Source organism: Bos mutus, chromosome 6, assembly GCF_027580195.1.
Source record: "Bos mutus isolate GX-2022 chromosome 6, NWIPB_WYAK_1.1, whole genome shotgun sequence".
Lineage (NCBI taxonomy): Eukaryota > Metazoa > Chordata > Mammalia > Artiodactyla > Bovidae > Bos > Bos mutus.
This window is the reverse complement of record NC_091622.1, coordinates 93,821,025-93,836,870: the sequence shown is the minus strand read 5'-3', so window position 1 is coordinate 93,836,870 and position 15,846 is coordinate 93,821,025. Positions and strand designations below refer to the sequence as shown.

General features: G+C 39.4%; 1 long non-coding RNA gene across 2 annotated transcripts in view; it reads right to left on the bottom strand.

Annotated features, from left to right (window-relative positions):
• Positions 1 to 1,530: 1,530 nt before the first annotated feature.
• The window catches only part of LOC138988317 (uncharacterized), a 173,323-nt gene continuing 159,007 nt past the window's right edge, over positions 1,531 to 15,846 (bottom strand). For both annotated transcript variants that reach the window (XR_011464627.1, XR_011464626.1), the window contains one exon: positions 1,531 to 1,783. This is a non-coding gene — a long non-coding RNA (uncharacterized lncRNA). The remainder of the gene's footprint in view (positions 1,784 to 15,846) is intronic.

Here is a 15,846-nt window from a genome sequence, read left to right as displayed (position 1 = left end):
CCCAGAAAAATAAAGTCTGACACTGTTTCCACTGTTTCCCCATCTATTTCCCATGAAGTGATGGGACCAGATGCCATGATCTTCGTTTTCTTAATGTTGAGCTTTTAAGCCAACTTTTTCACTCTCCACTTTCACTTTCATCAAGAGGCTTTTGAGTTCCTCTTCACTTTCTGCCATAAAGGTGGTGTCATCTGCATATCTGAGGTTATTGATATTTGTCCCGGCAATCTTGATTCCAGCTTGTGTTTCTTCCAGTCCAGCGTTTCTCATGATGTACTCTGCATAGAAGTTAAATAAGCAGGGTGACAATATATAGCCTTGACGTACTCCTTTTCCTATTTGGAACCAGTCTGTTGTTCCATGTCCAGTTCTAACTGTTGCTTCCTGACCTGCATAGCTGTCTATTTCTTCAAAATAACCTATAAGAATTTACATATAAATATAGGGAAAATAATGATATTCCACTAACTGATCTATGAATTGGATACTTCCCTTCATTTATTTGGAAACCAACAGAGACTGCTTACTTACATTGCCATATACACACTGCCTTCAGCCTTTTCTCTGCTGGAAGATATAAACCCTTAAGGGCAGATAACACATAACTACAGCACAATGAATAGTTCACACCTAATTAGCACCAACTTCTGGGTTGAACTCCAAACTTTGCCACTTATTAGCTGTCTCTCTTTGGGCAAATTACTTAAACTTTCTGTGTTCTGGTTTTCATAGTGTAAAATGGGGTAATGAAAACGTCATAAAGGTGTTTTGAGGGTTAAATGAGTTCATCTACATGAAGCTTTTAGACTACTGTCTGACACAGAATAAGCCCACAGCATAAGATAGTTGTTATTCTTGCTAGTATTTTTATTATAATAGAATAATAATTACTAAATACTTAATCCTTCATTCAGTTTACAGGTGTGGCAACATTTTAACCATCCTAGAGATATTTATCTCAGGAATCTTAAAAAAAATGTTAAAAGAGGTATTTCTTAACACTGATGTGGTAACGGCTTTAGATCTCTTTTCATTATGTCCTAATTTCTTAAAAGTGACAAACTGTTTTCAAAAGCTCTCTCAGTACCTCATATTGAAAAAGATGAAAATTATCATTTAAAATCACAATTCAGTTAACCTGATTATTAGTTTATCTGCTGCCTCTAGTTGCAGATATGGTTCCAACTTGAAACTGCAGAAATGGCAAAAAGCAGACAATTTCAAAATTGCTGCTGAGTGTAGCAGCCTGGTTCTGAGAATCATGAAATGCCTCCGCAGGACATTCTGCCCTGTCCCAGGCAGGCGTGGAGCCACTGGCTCCCTCGTGCTGTCAGGAGACACTGAATACTCCTGCTGAGAGGCTCACACAGCACAATACAACTACTTTATGCTCCCCAGACTCAGACTGGAGGACTAAAATTCCTGGATTTTAAAAACAGAGGGGGACTGTAGCGTATTTTGGGGTGCCAGGGTAGCTATAGCAAATAAATAAAAGATGCATTTCAGCAACAGATTGTTAATCAACAGGTTTTATTTTTTAAAATTTGGATGTAAGTAGAGATTTTCAGTCTTTTTCTTTTTTGAAGTCATTTCTTCTCTTCTCAAGTCTTGTGACACATGGCTGAGAAGGAGGGGGTACACATGAATCCAGCCATCGCACCAGTCTTTTCACCATCCCGAGGCTTTACCCCCATCCATGTGCCTCACTCACACTGGTCATTTTCTGAAGCCTAGATCATGTTAACAACCCATCAGGTGCAGTGTCAGTTTCAAATCGTATTATCTAGGGAAACAAGAAAACAGGCAGCAGAACATTGGTATGTACAATAGTCCAAAGCACTCAGCCAAGTCAAAACATTTTTTAAAAGATTCTTCTATAGTTGTCCACTGCTAATGATTTTGATTAGAATAAAGAAGGTGAAAGAAGGTACAAGTCAAGTGATAGGTTTTCTTCAGTGGGAAAAATGGCTGGAAACTGGGAGTAACAGGCATCTTTAAGGGTCTGAATTTTGTAGGTGTAACTACATAAGCAGTGGTAACTCCATTTCTCATACCAGGAGCCCTCTAGAAAATAAAAGTAGTTCTAGTGTGGTCATGTTATAAGCCAATAATGTACAAATTAGCAACTATTCATTTGTTCACAATATGCATATTTATAGAGTAGTTAGGTACCACTTGTAAGTCCTTTAAAATTCTATAATACATATTAAAGTAGTGGTTATTGGTCTGACATACGCTGCTCTTGAGTCTGTCTATCAATTAGATAAAAAGCAGTGCTTTGTGAAATGCAGTGTTATATCTTAATGCCACTGGTGATAGAAAGTAGTTCCCTTCAGTTCAAATCCTGTGCCCTTATTTGCTGCTTGCTGACGTAAGCAATAAGTACCCCTCTAACTAATGGCATCTACACATTTCTGTAACTTGTATTTAACGATGGTGTATCTGGATTGTAAAAATATTAGACAGATATAAAAGCTTATAATATATATTAACTGTTAATGCTGAAAAATAAATAAAATAAAATCACAATTCACACTTTCCTGCTTTTCAGTCATCCCTAAAATAAAATCCTTCCTTTGATGTATTAAATGCATTTTGCTAGAACCGTACACCAGATCCAGCTGGATAACACATATTTCCTCTCTTAAGTCATACGCCCTTAAAGAGGCCTATTCAGCTTGAGATAAATGATATCTATGTTAATAAAGACTAATAGATGCAAAAACATTGGGAAGAAATGACGAACATCTGAAAAGTTGCCAAGACCAAAAACCCTGCCTTGAGTAAAGAGAAACCAGTGAATTTGTAAACACAGAAGTTGTCAACGTTACTCCATACTGCTTTGTAAATTGTAAAACGCCTGTGAGGAAGTTGTGCCAAAAGCGAGCGTTTCACAGTAACAGTTTACATTGTGTCTCTCCATGCACTGACTGTATTTACTGTATCACGCGAGGACGTATCCTGGAAATACCGGTGGGCTACATTCTCCCAGCTGCACCTCCCCCTATGTGAAAGAGCTTATATTTTTTTCTTGTCGGGGTGCTTTAAGGAGAACGTTATAAAAAATGACCATCCAAGGGAGTTGAATGACAGTACGTCTATAAATGGATGCATGAAGGGGCTGAGGAATTTTCCAAAGAATTTGCAGAAAAATGGAACTAATTTAGAATGTTGCTCAAAAGGGCGGCAGAACTCTAAATATTTACTTGTTTTGTAGAATTCCTTTTATCAGATTTGTTTAATGTAGGGAATTCCACATTAAGATATGTCTAATGTACATTTCCCTATGGGTTTTAATATCAGTGTCTTTAAGGTGCTTAGTGGAAAGAAGAATCACGTAGGATATCTGAACTTGAATAAATCCCTAGAACTTCTCTGAGCCTCTGTTAATTCATTTTTGCAATAAGAATGATAATGCTTCCCTTAGCATCTTCATAAAGAAATCATCAGCTTGGGCCAAGAAGTGCAGGTAAGTGAGAAGTAAGAATGCAGATGCAGAAACTCATAATCATGAGCTTTCTCCCAAATATAAGAGGAAAAATCAAGAATAAATATCTTCTAATAGGCAAATTTTAAAATTACTCATCCATTTTCCTAAAATTTATTCTGAAATAAAAAAAGTTTACTAGAAATTATTGTGTGTGTGTTAGTCACTCAGACGTGTCTGACTTTGCAACCCCATGAACTGTAGCCCACCAGGCCACCCTGTCCATGGAATTCTCCAGGCAAGAAGACTGGACTAGGTTGCCATTCCTTTCTCCAGGGGATCTTTCTAAGCCAGGGATCGAACCTGGGTCTCCCGCATTGCAGGCAGATTCTTTACCATCTGAGCTACCAGGGAAGCCCCATACAGAATTTACTAATGACATCTATATTTTCAGATACCCCAAAGCATAAACTAATCGATAACATGTTAAGTGACTACTTATATCACAGAAATGTATTTTTAATTCATTTATCCAGTAAATATTCGTTAAATACCTTTGGAGAGCCACTTTAATTAGATGACTAAGAACCTGGGCTCTGAAACCAGATTGCCCAGGTTCCATTATAAGCTCCCCCTACCTACTGTGTGATCCTGACTGAACAAATTATATAACCTCTCTGTGTCTCAGTTTCTTCATCTATAAAATGGGGATAATAATAGTACTTGCCTCAATAATAACACTTACCTCAAAATTATTACACTATTATATATATATATATATATTTTTTTATGAAAAGGAAGAGTTAAGAATGACTCAGAACTTTCTGACTGAGTGATTCTAGCCATGACTGTGCCAAAAAAGAGAAGAAAGGGCATCAGGTTTAGAAAGAATATAAATCTTTGGTTATATTGAACTTAAAACTAGATCATACTGAATGAAAGTACAATAGGCAGGCAGTTATATCATGCTTGATCTTGGGCAAGGTCTGGCTTGTAGTTACAGTTTTGTATGCATATGAATATCAATTAGAAATGCTGAGACTGGAGAAAATCAACCAGTAAATACATGATATGACATGAGCAGTGAGGACAGATAAAACCTCAAGCATGGATAGATGAGGAAATACTCAAGAAAGAGAAATCAGAAAACTGCAATGTGCTGGAAACCACAGATAGGAAACTCCCAAAAGGAGTAAGCAATTAACAAGACTGAACACTCCCGAGAGATAAAATAATACAGACTGGGGAGTATCAGTGGATTTGTGAATTAAGACATCATTGTTGATCTTTCCAAGAGCATTTTCAGAAGACCAGTTAAAGGAGAAAATAAAGAGTAAAATGAAAAGATTAAAATAGTGAAACAGTAAGACTACTTGGGGGTTGGATTTCAAGGAAAAGGGGAAATTTAGAACAGTAGTAACAAAAGGGGGCACAGGATTGGAGGGACTGCTTTTTTTCATTTTAGGTTGAGAGAGGATTGAATTTTTTAGAGGTTGAAGTGGTGGTGGTAAAAATTTAGTGTTACTTTGAAGCTATCTAGACTATATTAAATACATTAAATGCTAGGCACTGCACCACGTGTTTACATGTAGGATTTTAATGTTACAAAAATTCTATGAATAGTTATTTTTGCAGAGAACATGCTAAGAGTGATAAAGATGAAAAGAAACTGCTAATGGTCACATAATCAGTAAGAGTAAAGGTAGAATCAGAGTCTAGCTGGCCAGATTTAAAAGTTCCTATTCACTACTCTGTAATGTCTTAGAAGGGTGACAGAGATTGACAATATCAGTTGGATTGATGGTAAAGGAGTAGGTGGGATGGGATGAGATCAAGAGGAGGGGTGAAATGGGTACCTAGGAGAGCTCACTTCTGAGACTAGCAGGTATAAAGAAAGGCAGACTTTGGAAATACATATGCTTGTAGCTCTCAAGCAGGAACTAAGAAAAGACACTTTCTTTTTATCCGAATTTTATCAATAAAGTGACAGAACACAGTCCATAGCTGGGAGAAACGGCGTGAATGCTGAGTAGAAACTAGATAAAGATCTGCTAAAATGCTGAGAATTGACCAAGTTCAAATTTAAGAAAAACTGCTGCTACTGCTACTGCTGCTAAGTCGTTTCAGTCGTGTCTGACTCTGTGCGACCCCATAGACGGCAGCCTACCAGGTTCCCCCATCCCTGGGATTCTCCAGGCAAGAACACTGGAGTGGGTTGCCATTTCCTCCTCCAGTGCATCAAAGTGAAAAGTGAAAGTGAAGTCGCTCAGTTGTGTCCGACTCCCAGTGACCCCATGGACTGCAGCCCACCAGGCTCCTCCATCCATGGGATTTTCCAGGCAAGAGTACTGCAGTGGGGTGCCATTGCCTTCTCCATAAGAAAAACTAATGGTATTATATTCATATTGTCAAACAACCAGAATAAAAATATCACAAATTTTTTAGTTAGGCAAAAATTCATAACTTTTCTAAAATATATATATTATACATATTATTTATATATGTGTATACAAAAGCTTTTCTACTACATTTGATAAAGGTTTGAGAAAGAACATAAAAAAGAAGAGATGGAGAAATTAGAACACATAAACTAAATAAAATGGGAGCACTGAATATGAAATAGAAAAGGTGAAACAAACTAGATAAAAGTAAAAGATCATCATATAGTCCAGTTGTTTTTAAACATGACTTCTCATCAGAAACATACTTGGAGCTCTGGAGGAAAAAAGCATCACCTGGGCATTAGAATGCCATATTTCTATTTTTAAAAAATACATATGCAACAAACAACAAAGGTTTACTGTACAGCACAGGGAACTATAATCAGTATCTTGTAATAACCTCAGTTCAGTTCAGTTCAGTAGCTCAGTTGTCTCCGACTCTTTGAGACCCCATGGACTGCAGCACGCCAGTACTCCCTGTCCATCACCAACTTTCAGAGCTTACTCAAGTTCATGTCCATAGAGTTGGTGATGCCATTCAACCATCTCATCCTGTGTTGTCCCCTTCTCCTGCCACCCTCAATCTTTCCCAGCATCAGGGTCTTTTCCAATGAGTCTGTTCTTCACATCAGGTGGCCAAAGTATTGGAGTTTCAGTTTCAGCATCAGTCCTTCCAGTGAACACTTAGGACTGATCTCCTTTAGGATGGACTGGTTGGATCTCCTGGCAGCCCAAGGGACTCTCAAGAGTCTTCTCCAACACCACAGTTCAAAAGCACCAATTCTTTGGTGCTCAGCTTTCTTTATAGTCCAACTTGCACATCCATACATGACTACTAGAAAAACCATAGTCTTGACTAGACGGACCTTTGTTGGCAAAATAATGTCTCTGCTTTTTAATACACTGTCTAGGTAATAACATATAATGGAAAATAATTTCAAAACTAATATGTGTATATGTAAAACTGAATCACCTTGGTATGCACTGAAAACATGTAAGTCAACTATAGTTCAATAAAATACATACATTAAGGAAAAAACTCATGGCCTTAAAAGTGAATACTAATCAGCATGCCTGTATGATTTCTACCAGTATGATTTTTGAGTGGGTATAAAGCAGAGGCATCTCCTGCATTGAAGGTGAATTCTTTACCACTGAGCCACTGGGGAAGCCCCATCAGACTGGTTCCAAATTGGGAAAGGAGTATGCCAACACTGTATATTGTCACCCTATTTATCTAACTTATATACAGAGTATATCATGAGAAATGCTGGATGAAGCACAATCTGCAATCAAGATTGTAGGGAGAAATATCAATAACTTCAGATATGCAGATGACACCACCCTTATGGCAGAAAGTGAAGAAAAACTAAAGAGCCTTTTGATGAAGGTGAAAGAGGACAGTGAAAAAGTTGGCTTAAAACTCAACATTCAGAAAACTAAGTTCCCATCAGTTCATGGCAAATAGATAGGGAAACAATGGAAATGTTAAGAAACTTTATTTTGAGGGGCTCCAAAATCACTGCAGATGGTGACTGCGCCATGGAATTAAAAGATGCCTGTTCCTTGGAAGAAAAGCTATGACCAAACTAGATGGCATATTAAAAAGCAGTGACATTACTTTGCGGACAAAGGTCCATCTAGTCAAAGCTATGGTTTTTCCAGTAGTCATGTAGGATGTGAGAGTTGGACTGTGAAGAAAGCTGAGTGCTGAAGAATTGATGCGTTTGAACTGTGGTGTTGGAGAAGACTCTTGAGAGTCCCTTGGGCTGCAAGGATATCCAACCAGTTCATCCTAAAGGAAATCAGTCCTGAATGTTCATTGGAAGGACTGATGCTGAAGCTGAAAACTCTAATACTTTGGCCACCTGATGTGAAGAACTGACTCATTGGAAAAGACCCTGATGCTGGGAAAATTGAAGGTGAGAGGAGAAGGGGACAACAGAGGATGAGATGGTTGGATGGCATCACCAACTCTATGGACATGAGCTTGAGTAAGTTCTGGGAGTTGGTGCTGGACAGGGAAGCCTGGTGTGCTACAGTCCATGGGGTCATAAAGAGTCGGACACAACTGAGCGACTGAACTGAACTGATAAAGCAGAGGTGGGCAAACTTTTTCTGTGATTAGCCAAATAGCAAAGACAGGGCCTAGGTGGGTTATCTGGTCTCTTTTTTACACTTACTCAACTCTGCTTTTGTATGTGGAATCAACCGTAGACAACCTGCCAATTTAAAATCATGGTGGTATTCCAATAAAGCTTTATTTGTGGATACCTATTTAAGAATCAAAGATTTCTTATTCACAGCTCTGCCTTTGATTCAGTGGGCCTTTTCTACTATACAGGCTTATAGTTTAAAGCCTTGTCTTGCCACAATCTGCTCATTCACAAATTTTGTGTACTTGTAAATAATAATCATGATGATCACAATAGTAATAATTTTTGTGGTTTCCCTTGTTATAGCCAGATTCAATGATAGACACATCAGGTCTGTTTAATCCCCATTACTCTGCTTTGATATGTCTTTCTGAAAACAGTTATATCTCCTCCAGCTCTTTGCACACATGCTCTCTCACTGATACCAGTGGCCCCCAAGCAGTTCTCACCATAATCCTAGCACCCTTCAGTAAGCCTCCACCTCTGGACTATGAGAATGATACCTTTTTGAGCTTTCTCTTTCACCCTGGGGACAGTAGCAATTTCCTATTTTTGCCAATCTCTGAACTTTTCTCACCATCCTCTATTAGGTTTTCTGCTCGTCCATCACAGGTCATTAATTCTTTATATTAAATTCAATGTGTTTTAGGGCTTCTCTGGTGGCTCAGATTGTATTGTAAAGAACCTGCCTGCAATGCAGGAGATCTGGAGTTGATCCCTGGGTCAGGAAGATTTCCTGGAGAAGGGAATGGCAACCCACTCCAGTATTCTTGCCAGGAGAATCCCATGGACAGCGGAGCCTGGTGGGCTATAATCCATGAGGTCACAAAGAGTAGGACACGACTGAGCAACTGTCAATGTATTTTAAATATCTAATGTGGCTCTGTTTTCTTAACTGAAGCCAGATTGATACAGCCAGTGAAAGTATAGTTCAGATTATCAGTCATAAGATTCAGGCCGGAGAGGACAGAGAGAAACAAAAGGGGGTCTGTTTGACTTTGAGAACATACAGAAATCACAGTAATTACAATCTTCATGGGGTCAAATAATGGAGCCATTAAGAATAAAGGACAGGTGAGCTGTTGACAATAGAAAGTTTCAGTAAGAAAGTGAGATAGCTGAGGTTTTGCTTCACAATGATGAAATGTAATTTAACATTTTCTATCAAACTTAATTAAGGAAATTTTGAAGTGAAGAAACTAACTCAAGCAGTTACAGCAAATAAAATAAAACTGCTTCTTTGCAAAGTCAAGTTTAAATGAACACTAAAATTATTTTCCAGCTTTATCAAATTGGCATTTAAAACATATTGAAAAGGAAGCTGCTACCTGCTTTTACCAGATGTTCTGCAAATGTTCAGCATCACTTGATATGTATTAAGTCACTATGCAAAAACAGCACTGGATCCCAAACATATTTCTCTTGCCAATTTTTAAAATTGAAAACAAATTTTGTCTATCAAGATTACTCTGATTACTTTTAATTAGCTTTCTTAAGGTTGAACAATTTTCTATTTTGTTTTAAAACTCCTATAGCCTATCACTTCTTGCTGTTCAGTTGCTAAGTCATGTACGACTCTTTGCGACCCCATGGACTGCAGCACGCCAGGCTTCCCTGTCCTTCACCATCTCCCAGACTATGCTCAAACTCTTGTTCATTGAATAAATGCTGCCATCCAACCATCTTGTACTCTGTTGTCCCCTTCTCCTCCTGCCTGCAACCTTTCCTAGCCTCAGGGTCATTCCCAATGAGTCAGTTCTTTGCATCAGGTGGCCAAAGTATTGGAGCTTCAGTTTCAGCATCAATCCTTAGATACTGCTAATAGACTCTAAAATCAGAACTGCAGATCTGATTTTTCTCATTCTCAATAGAAAGGTCTATTAGCAGTTTCACACTGATTGACAGGTCCCACAGTCGCACCAGTTATTTAGTTAAAAAAGAGAATTTCACTCTTGAGTTTACTGAAATATTTACCAAGCTGCATTTTATTTATTTGTCTTTATTGGCCTCTCTACAGTATTAGACAAAGTAGATGATCTGCTTTTCACTGGGCTTTCAGAATACCACACTGTCTTGGTTTTTCCCCTAACTTTTAAAATTCACATTCTAGTTCTTTCTTTTGCCCCAAACCTATCCATATTAGAATCCCAAGGTTCAGTCTTTGGATCATTTCTCTCCCCCATCTCCATTCATTCTCTAGAAGATCTCATCTAACTTCAAGACTTGATATACCATCTGTGCATCTCTTAACAGGCCAAAGCACATTTTCATCCTACGTCTCCCTTCTGAGCATCGTACTCATAAACCCAGCTGCCTATTTTCATGTCTAATACCTGAAAGTCAACATGTCTAGAATGAAGCTCCCATGACTGCTTTCCTGAAGCCCACTCTTCCTCTCTTGACAACTCCACTCTTCCAGTTTCTCAGCCCCAAATTCTAAGTCATCCTTGATTCCTCTCTTTTCCCTCATAGTTCACATCTAATCCATTAACATATCCTACCAGCTCTACCTTCAAAATACATCCAAAGTTCAACCACATCCTATCACCTCAACCAAGGTGAGGTTTTTTTAAATTTTATTGACGTGTAAATGATTTACAATGTTTTAATTTCAGCAAAGTGACTGTTTTATACACACACACACTCACACACACACACACACACATATATATATATATATGTTTTCCCCTCATATATCACCTCCAATGAACTTACAATTTGCCTTTTATGCTTATTGTTATTCAAAATTGTCTGTTTCCTGACATATTTCAAATGCCTGTGGTAGGCTCATAGTCTTTACATGTTAGTGGATTTATTTCAAGATCTACAAAAGTGACCATGCAGAAAAGGGGGTAAAATAATAGAAAAGATCTATTAACTTAGAATATGCATTCAAAATCTCATGCACCTTTTGATATTCAGATGAGACAAGATGGCAACTTCTCTGAACCCCAGACTAAGCATTCTCATCTGGGTGTGTGTGCTCAGTTGCTCAGTCGTGTCCCTCTCTTGGCGACCCTATGGACTGTAGCCAACCAGGCCCCTCTGTTCATGGGATTTTTCAGCCAAGAATACTGGAGTGGGTTGCCATTTCCTCCTCCAGGGGATCTTCCTGACCCAGGGATAGAACCCGTGTCTCCTGCGTTTCCTACACTGGCAGATGGATTCCTTACCACTGTACCACCTGGGAAGCCTGAGAATTCTCATCTACATAATCATAAAATGAAATATACCTTCCCTCAAAAAAGGAGTCAAAAAGAAAAAAAAAATGCTTGTGTTTTATTGGCTTTGTTGTACAGGATGGTAAAGAGAATGGAAAAATTATAGAAAAGATAGCAAGATTATAAATATGAATTGGTAATAATGCCAGTATTATGAGTTTTCTTAAATACAACTATTCACTAGATAAACTTATTGATCTTTAATGACATGCAAGCTGCAATATTAAAAACTATATGAAATAAAAAGACTATAGGCCCTGATCTTAAAAACTGCATACTGAGTATATAAATAGTTGCTCATATAATGGAAAAGTTCTAAGTGTCAGAAACCAATATTAAGAAGAGGAGAGAATAACTTGGGAGACTTCAAGGAGAATTTAAGCAAGGCTTTACACAATGTTTAGAATTTAGAAATCCACAGATTGTGGGCTTGGAGGGGGGAATGGATCTTCTAGGCAAAGAAGAAAAGAAATATTTTTGAAGAAATCACAGGAACTAAATAAAGCAAGTCTTGTCTGGGCAGTCATGAGTAGATTTATATAACAGTCACTAACCATAAATGCTTATTTAACTTATATGCAGAGTACATCATGAGTAATGCTGGGCTGGAAGAAGCACAAGCAATCAAGATTGCCAGGAGAAATATCAATAACCTCAGATATGCAGATGACACCACCCTTATGGCAGAAAGTGAAGAGGAACTAAAAAGCTTCTTGATGAAGGTGAAAGAGGAGAGTGAAAAAGTTGGCTTAAAGCTCAACATTCAGAAAATGAAGATCATGGCATCTGGTCCCATCACTTCATGGCAAATAGATGGGGAAACAGTGGAAACAGTGTCAGACTTTATTTTTGGGGGCTCCAAAATCACTGCAGATGGTGACTGCAGCCATGAAATTAAAAGACACTTACTCCTTGGAAGAAAAGTTATGACCAACATAGATAGCATATTCAAAAGCAGAGACATTACTTTGCCAACAAAGGTCTGTCTAGTCAAGGCTATGGTTTTTCCTGTGGTCATGTATGGATGTGAGAGTTGGACTGTGAAGAAAGCTGAGTGCCGAAGAACTGATGCTTTTGAACTGTGGTGTTGCAGAAGACTCTTCAGAGTCCCTTGGACTGCAAGGAGATCCAACCAGTCCATTCTGAAGGAGATCAGCCCTGGGATTTCTTTGGAAGGAATGATGCTAAAGCTGAAACTCCAGTATTTGGGCCACCTGATGTGAAGAGTTGACTCATTGGAAAAGACTCTGATGCTGGGAGGGATTCGGGGCAGGAGGAGAAGGGGACGACAGAGGATGAGATGGCTGGATGGCATCACTGACTCGATGGACGTGAGTCTGGGTGAACTCCGGGAGTTGGTGATGGACAGGGAGGCCTGGCATGCTGCGATTCATGGGGTCACAAAGAGTTGGACACGACTGAGCGACTGAACTGAACTGAACTGAACCATAAATGCTGCTGCTGCTGCTGCTACGTCACTTCAGTCGTGTCCGACTCTGTGCGACCCCATAAATGGCAGCCCACCAGGCTCCCCTATCCCTGGGATTCTCCAGGCAAGAACACTGGAGTGGGTTGCCATTTCGTTCTCCAATGCATGAAAGTGAAAAGTAAAAGTGAAGTCGCTCAGTCGTGCCCGGCTCTTTGCGACCCCATGGACTGCAGCCTACCAGGCTCCTCTGTCCATGGGATTTTCCAGGCAAGAGTACTAGAGTGGGGTGCCATTTCCTTCTCCCACTACCATAAATATAAATATGTAAATCTGCCTTCATTAATTTGAAGGACCTTTTTGAATCACTTTATAATGCTCTATGTTTTAACACATTGCCAAGCTTAGGCTTTTCTGGCCTCAGATTCCCTCCTTTCCTTCCTACTGTTTTGTCTGTAATGCAGGACAGAGCCCAGCAAGCTGTAATTGCCAGGCTCCTGTCCAGGGTTGGCCATTAAGGGGCCCTGGCAGAAAACTGGAGAGTGAGAAGAAGGGAGGAAACCGAGAATTCTTCCCTCTCTCTCTGTCTTGAGCACTGTCTCTGGCAGCACCCATTCTTCTTTGGGGGCTTCATTGTTTCCAGGCTGTATGTGGTTCCAGCTTCCACCAGCCCATTCCTGCCTCTGCCAGTATTCCTTCTTCCTTTTGTCCTTCTATTCTAGGCTTATACAGAGTTTCCTACATTTTCTTTTTTGAAAAAAAATTACATATTTAAAAAAATTTTATCAACCATATAGTTGATGCAAACATTATACATTACAGGTGTACAATACAGTCATTCACAACTTTTAAAGTTATGTTTCATTTACATTTAGTATAAAATATTGCCTATATTCCCTGTGTTATACAATATATCTTCCTAGCATATTTTATACTCAATAGTTTGCACCTCTTACTCTTCTACCCCTATATTGTCCCTCCCTCCTTCCCTTCCCCCACTGGTAATGCTGTTCTCTATGAGTCTGCCTCATCTTTGTTTTACTCACTAGTTTGCTGTATTTTTTAGATTTCCCATATAAGTGACATCATACAATATTTGTCTTTCTCTGTCTGATTTACTTTGCTTAGCCTAATGCCCTCTAAGTTCATCCATATTGCTAAAAATGACAAAACTTCATTTCTTTTTATGGCTGAGTAATATTCCATTGTATATATATACCAAAAGTTTTTATCCATTCTTCTGCTGATGGACACTGAGGTTGTTCCCATATCTTGGCTACTGTAAATAATGCTGCTATAAACACTGGGGTAAATGTATCTTTTTGAATTAGTGTTTTTTGCTCTTCCCATGAGTGGAACTGTTGTGTCACAGAGCAGTTCTATTTTTAGCTTTTGGAGAAACCTCCATACTGTCTTCCACAGCGGCTGCACCAATTTACATTCCCACCAGCAGTGTACAAGGGGTCCCATTTTTTACACCCTTGTCAATATTTGTTATCTGTGGTCTTCTTGATGATAGACATTCTGATGGGTGTGAGGTGATGTCTCACTATGGTTGTGAGCTCCATTTCTCTAATGATCAGTGATACTGAGCATTTTTTCATGTGCTTGTTGGCTATGTGTATTTACTCTTTGGAAAAATATCAATTCAGTTCTTCTGCCCATTTTTTGATCAGGTTGTTTGTTTTTTTGATGTTGAGTTGTATGCTTTGTTTATACATGTTGAATATTAATCCTTTATTGGTAATCAGTTAAGTTCAGTTCAGTCTCTCAGTCATGTCCAACTCTTTGCAACCCCATGGACTGCAGCACGCCAAGCCTCCCTGTCCATCACCAACTCCCAGAGTTTACTCAAACCCATGTCCATTGAGTCGGTTATGCCATCCAGCCATCTCATCCTGTCATCCCCTTCTCCTCCTGCCTTCAATCTTTCCCAGCATCAGGGCCTTTTAAAATGAGTCAGTTCTTCACATCAGGTGGCCAAAGTATTGGAGTTTCAGCTTTAACAGCAGTCCTTCCAATGAATATTCAGGATTGATTTCCTTTAGGATGGACTGGTTGGATCCCCTTGCAGTCCAAAGGACTCTCAAGAGTCTTCTCCAACACCACAGTTCGAAAGCATCAATTCTTCGGCACTCAGCTTTCTTTATAGTCCAACTCTCATATCCATACATGACCACTGGAAAAACCATAGCTTTGACTAGATGGACCTTTTTTGGTCATATCATTTGCAAATATTTTCTCCAATTCAGTAGGTTGTCTTTTTGTTTCAAGGCTGATTTCCTTTTCTATGCAAAAATTTTTAAGTCTAATTAGCTGTATTTCTTCATTTTTACTTTTATTTCCTTTCGTTTAGGAGACAGAGCCAAAAAAAAAAATCAAAAAACATCACTATGATTTATGTCAAACAGTGTTCTGCTTATAGTTTCCTCGAGGAACTTTATAGTATCCAGTCTTACATTTAGCTGATGAATCCACTGAGTTTTTTTTTGTATATGGTATTAGAGAATTCCTAATTTCATTATTTTGCTGCTGCTGCTGCTAAGTTGCTTCAGTCGTGTCCGACTCTGTGTGACCCCATAGATGGCAGCCCACCAGGCTTCCCCATCCCTGGGATTCTCCATGCAAGAACACTGGAGTGGGGTGCCATTGCCTTCTCCTTCATTATTTTAGAGAATAGTTAACACCTATCCTTCTCCGTGGGGGTGGGTTAGAGGAGCTACCCCACATCCAAGGTCAGGGGTGGCAGCTGAGAGGAGTAACCCCACGTCCAAGGAGCAGTGGCTGCGAGGGCACAGGAGGGCCAAGAGGAGCCACTCCACATTCAAGGTCAGGAGTGGCAGCTGTGAGGAGATACCCCTCATCCAAGGTATGGAGCAGCGGCTGCACTTTTCTGGAGCAGCCGTGAAGAGATACCCCACCCACGTCCAAGGTAAGAGAAACCCAAGTATGATGGTAGATGTTGCAAGAGGCATCAGAGGGCAGACACACTGAAACCATACTCACAGAAAACTAGTCAGTCTAATCACACGGACCACAGCTTTGTCTAACTCAGTGAAACTAAGCCATGCCATGTGGGGCCACCCAAGACAGGCAGGTCATGGTGGAGAGGTCTGACAGAATGTGGTCCACTGGAGAAGGGAATGGCAAACCACTTCAGTATTGTTGCCTTGAG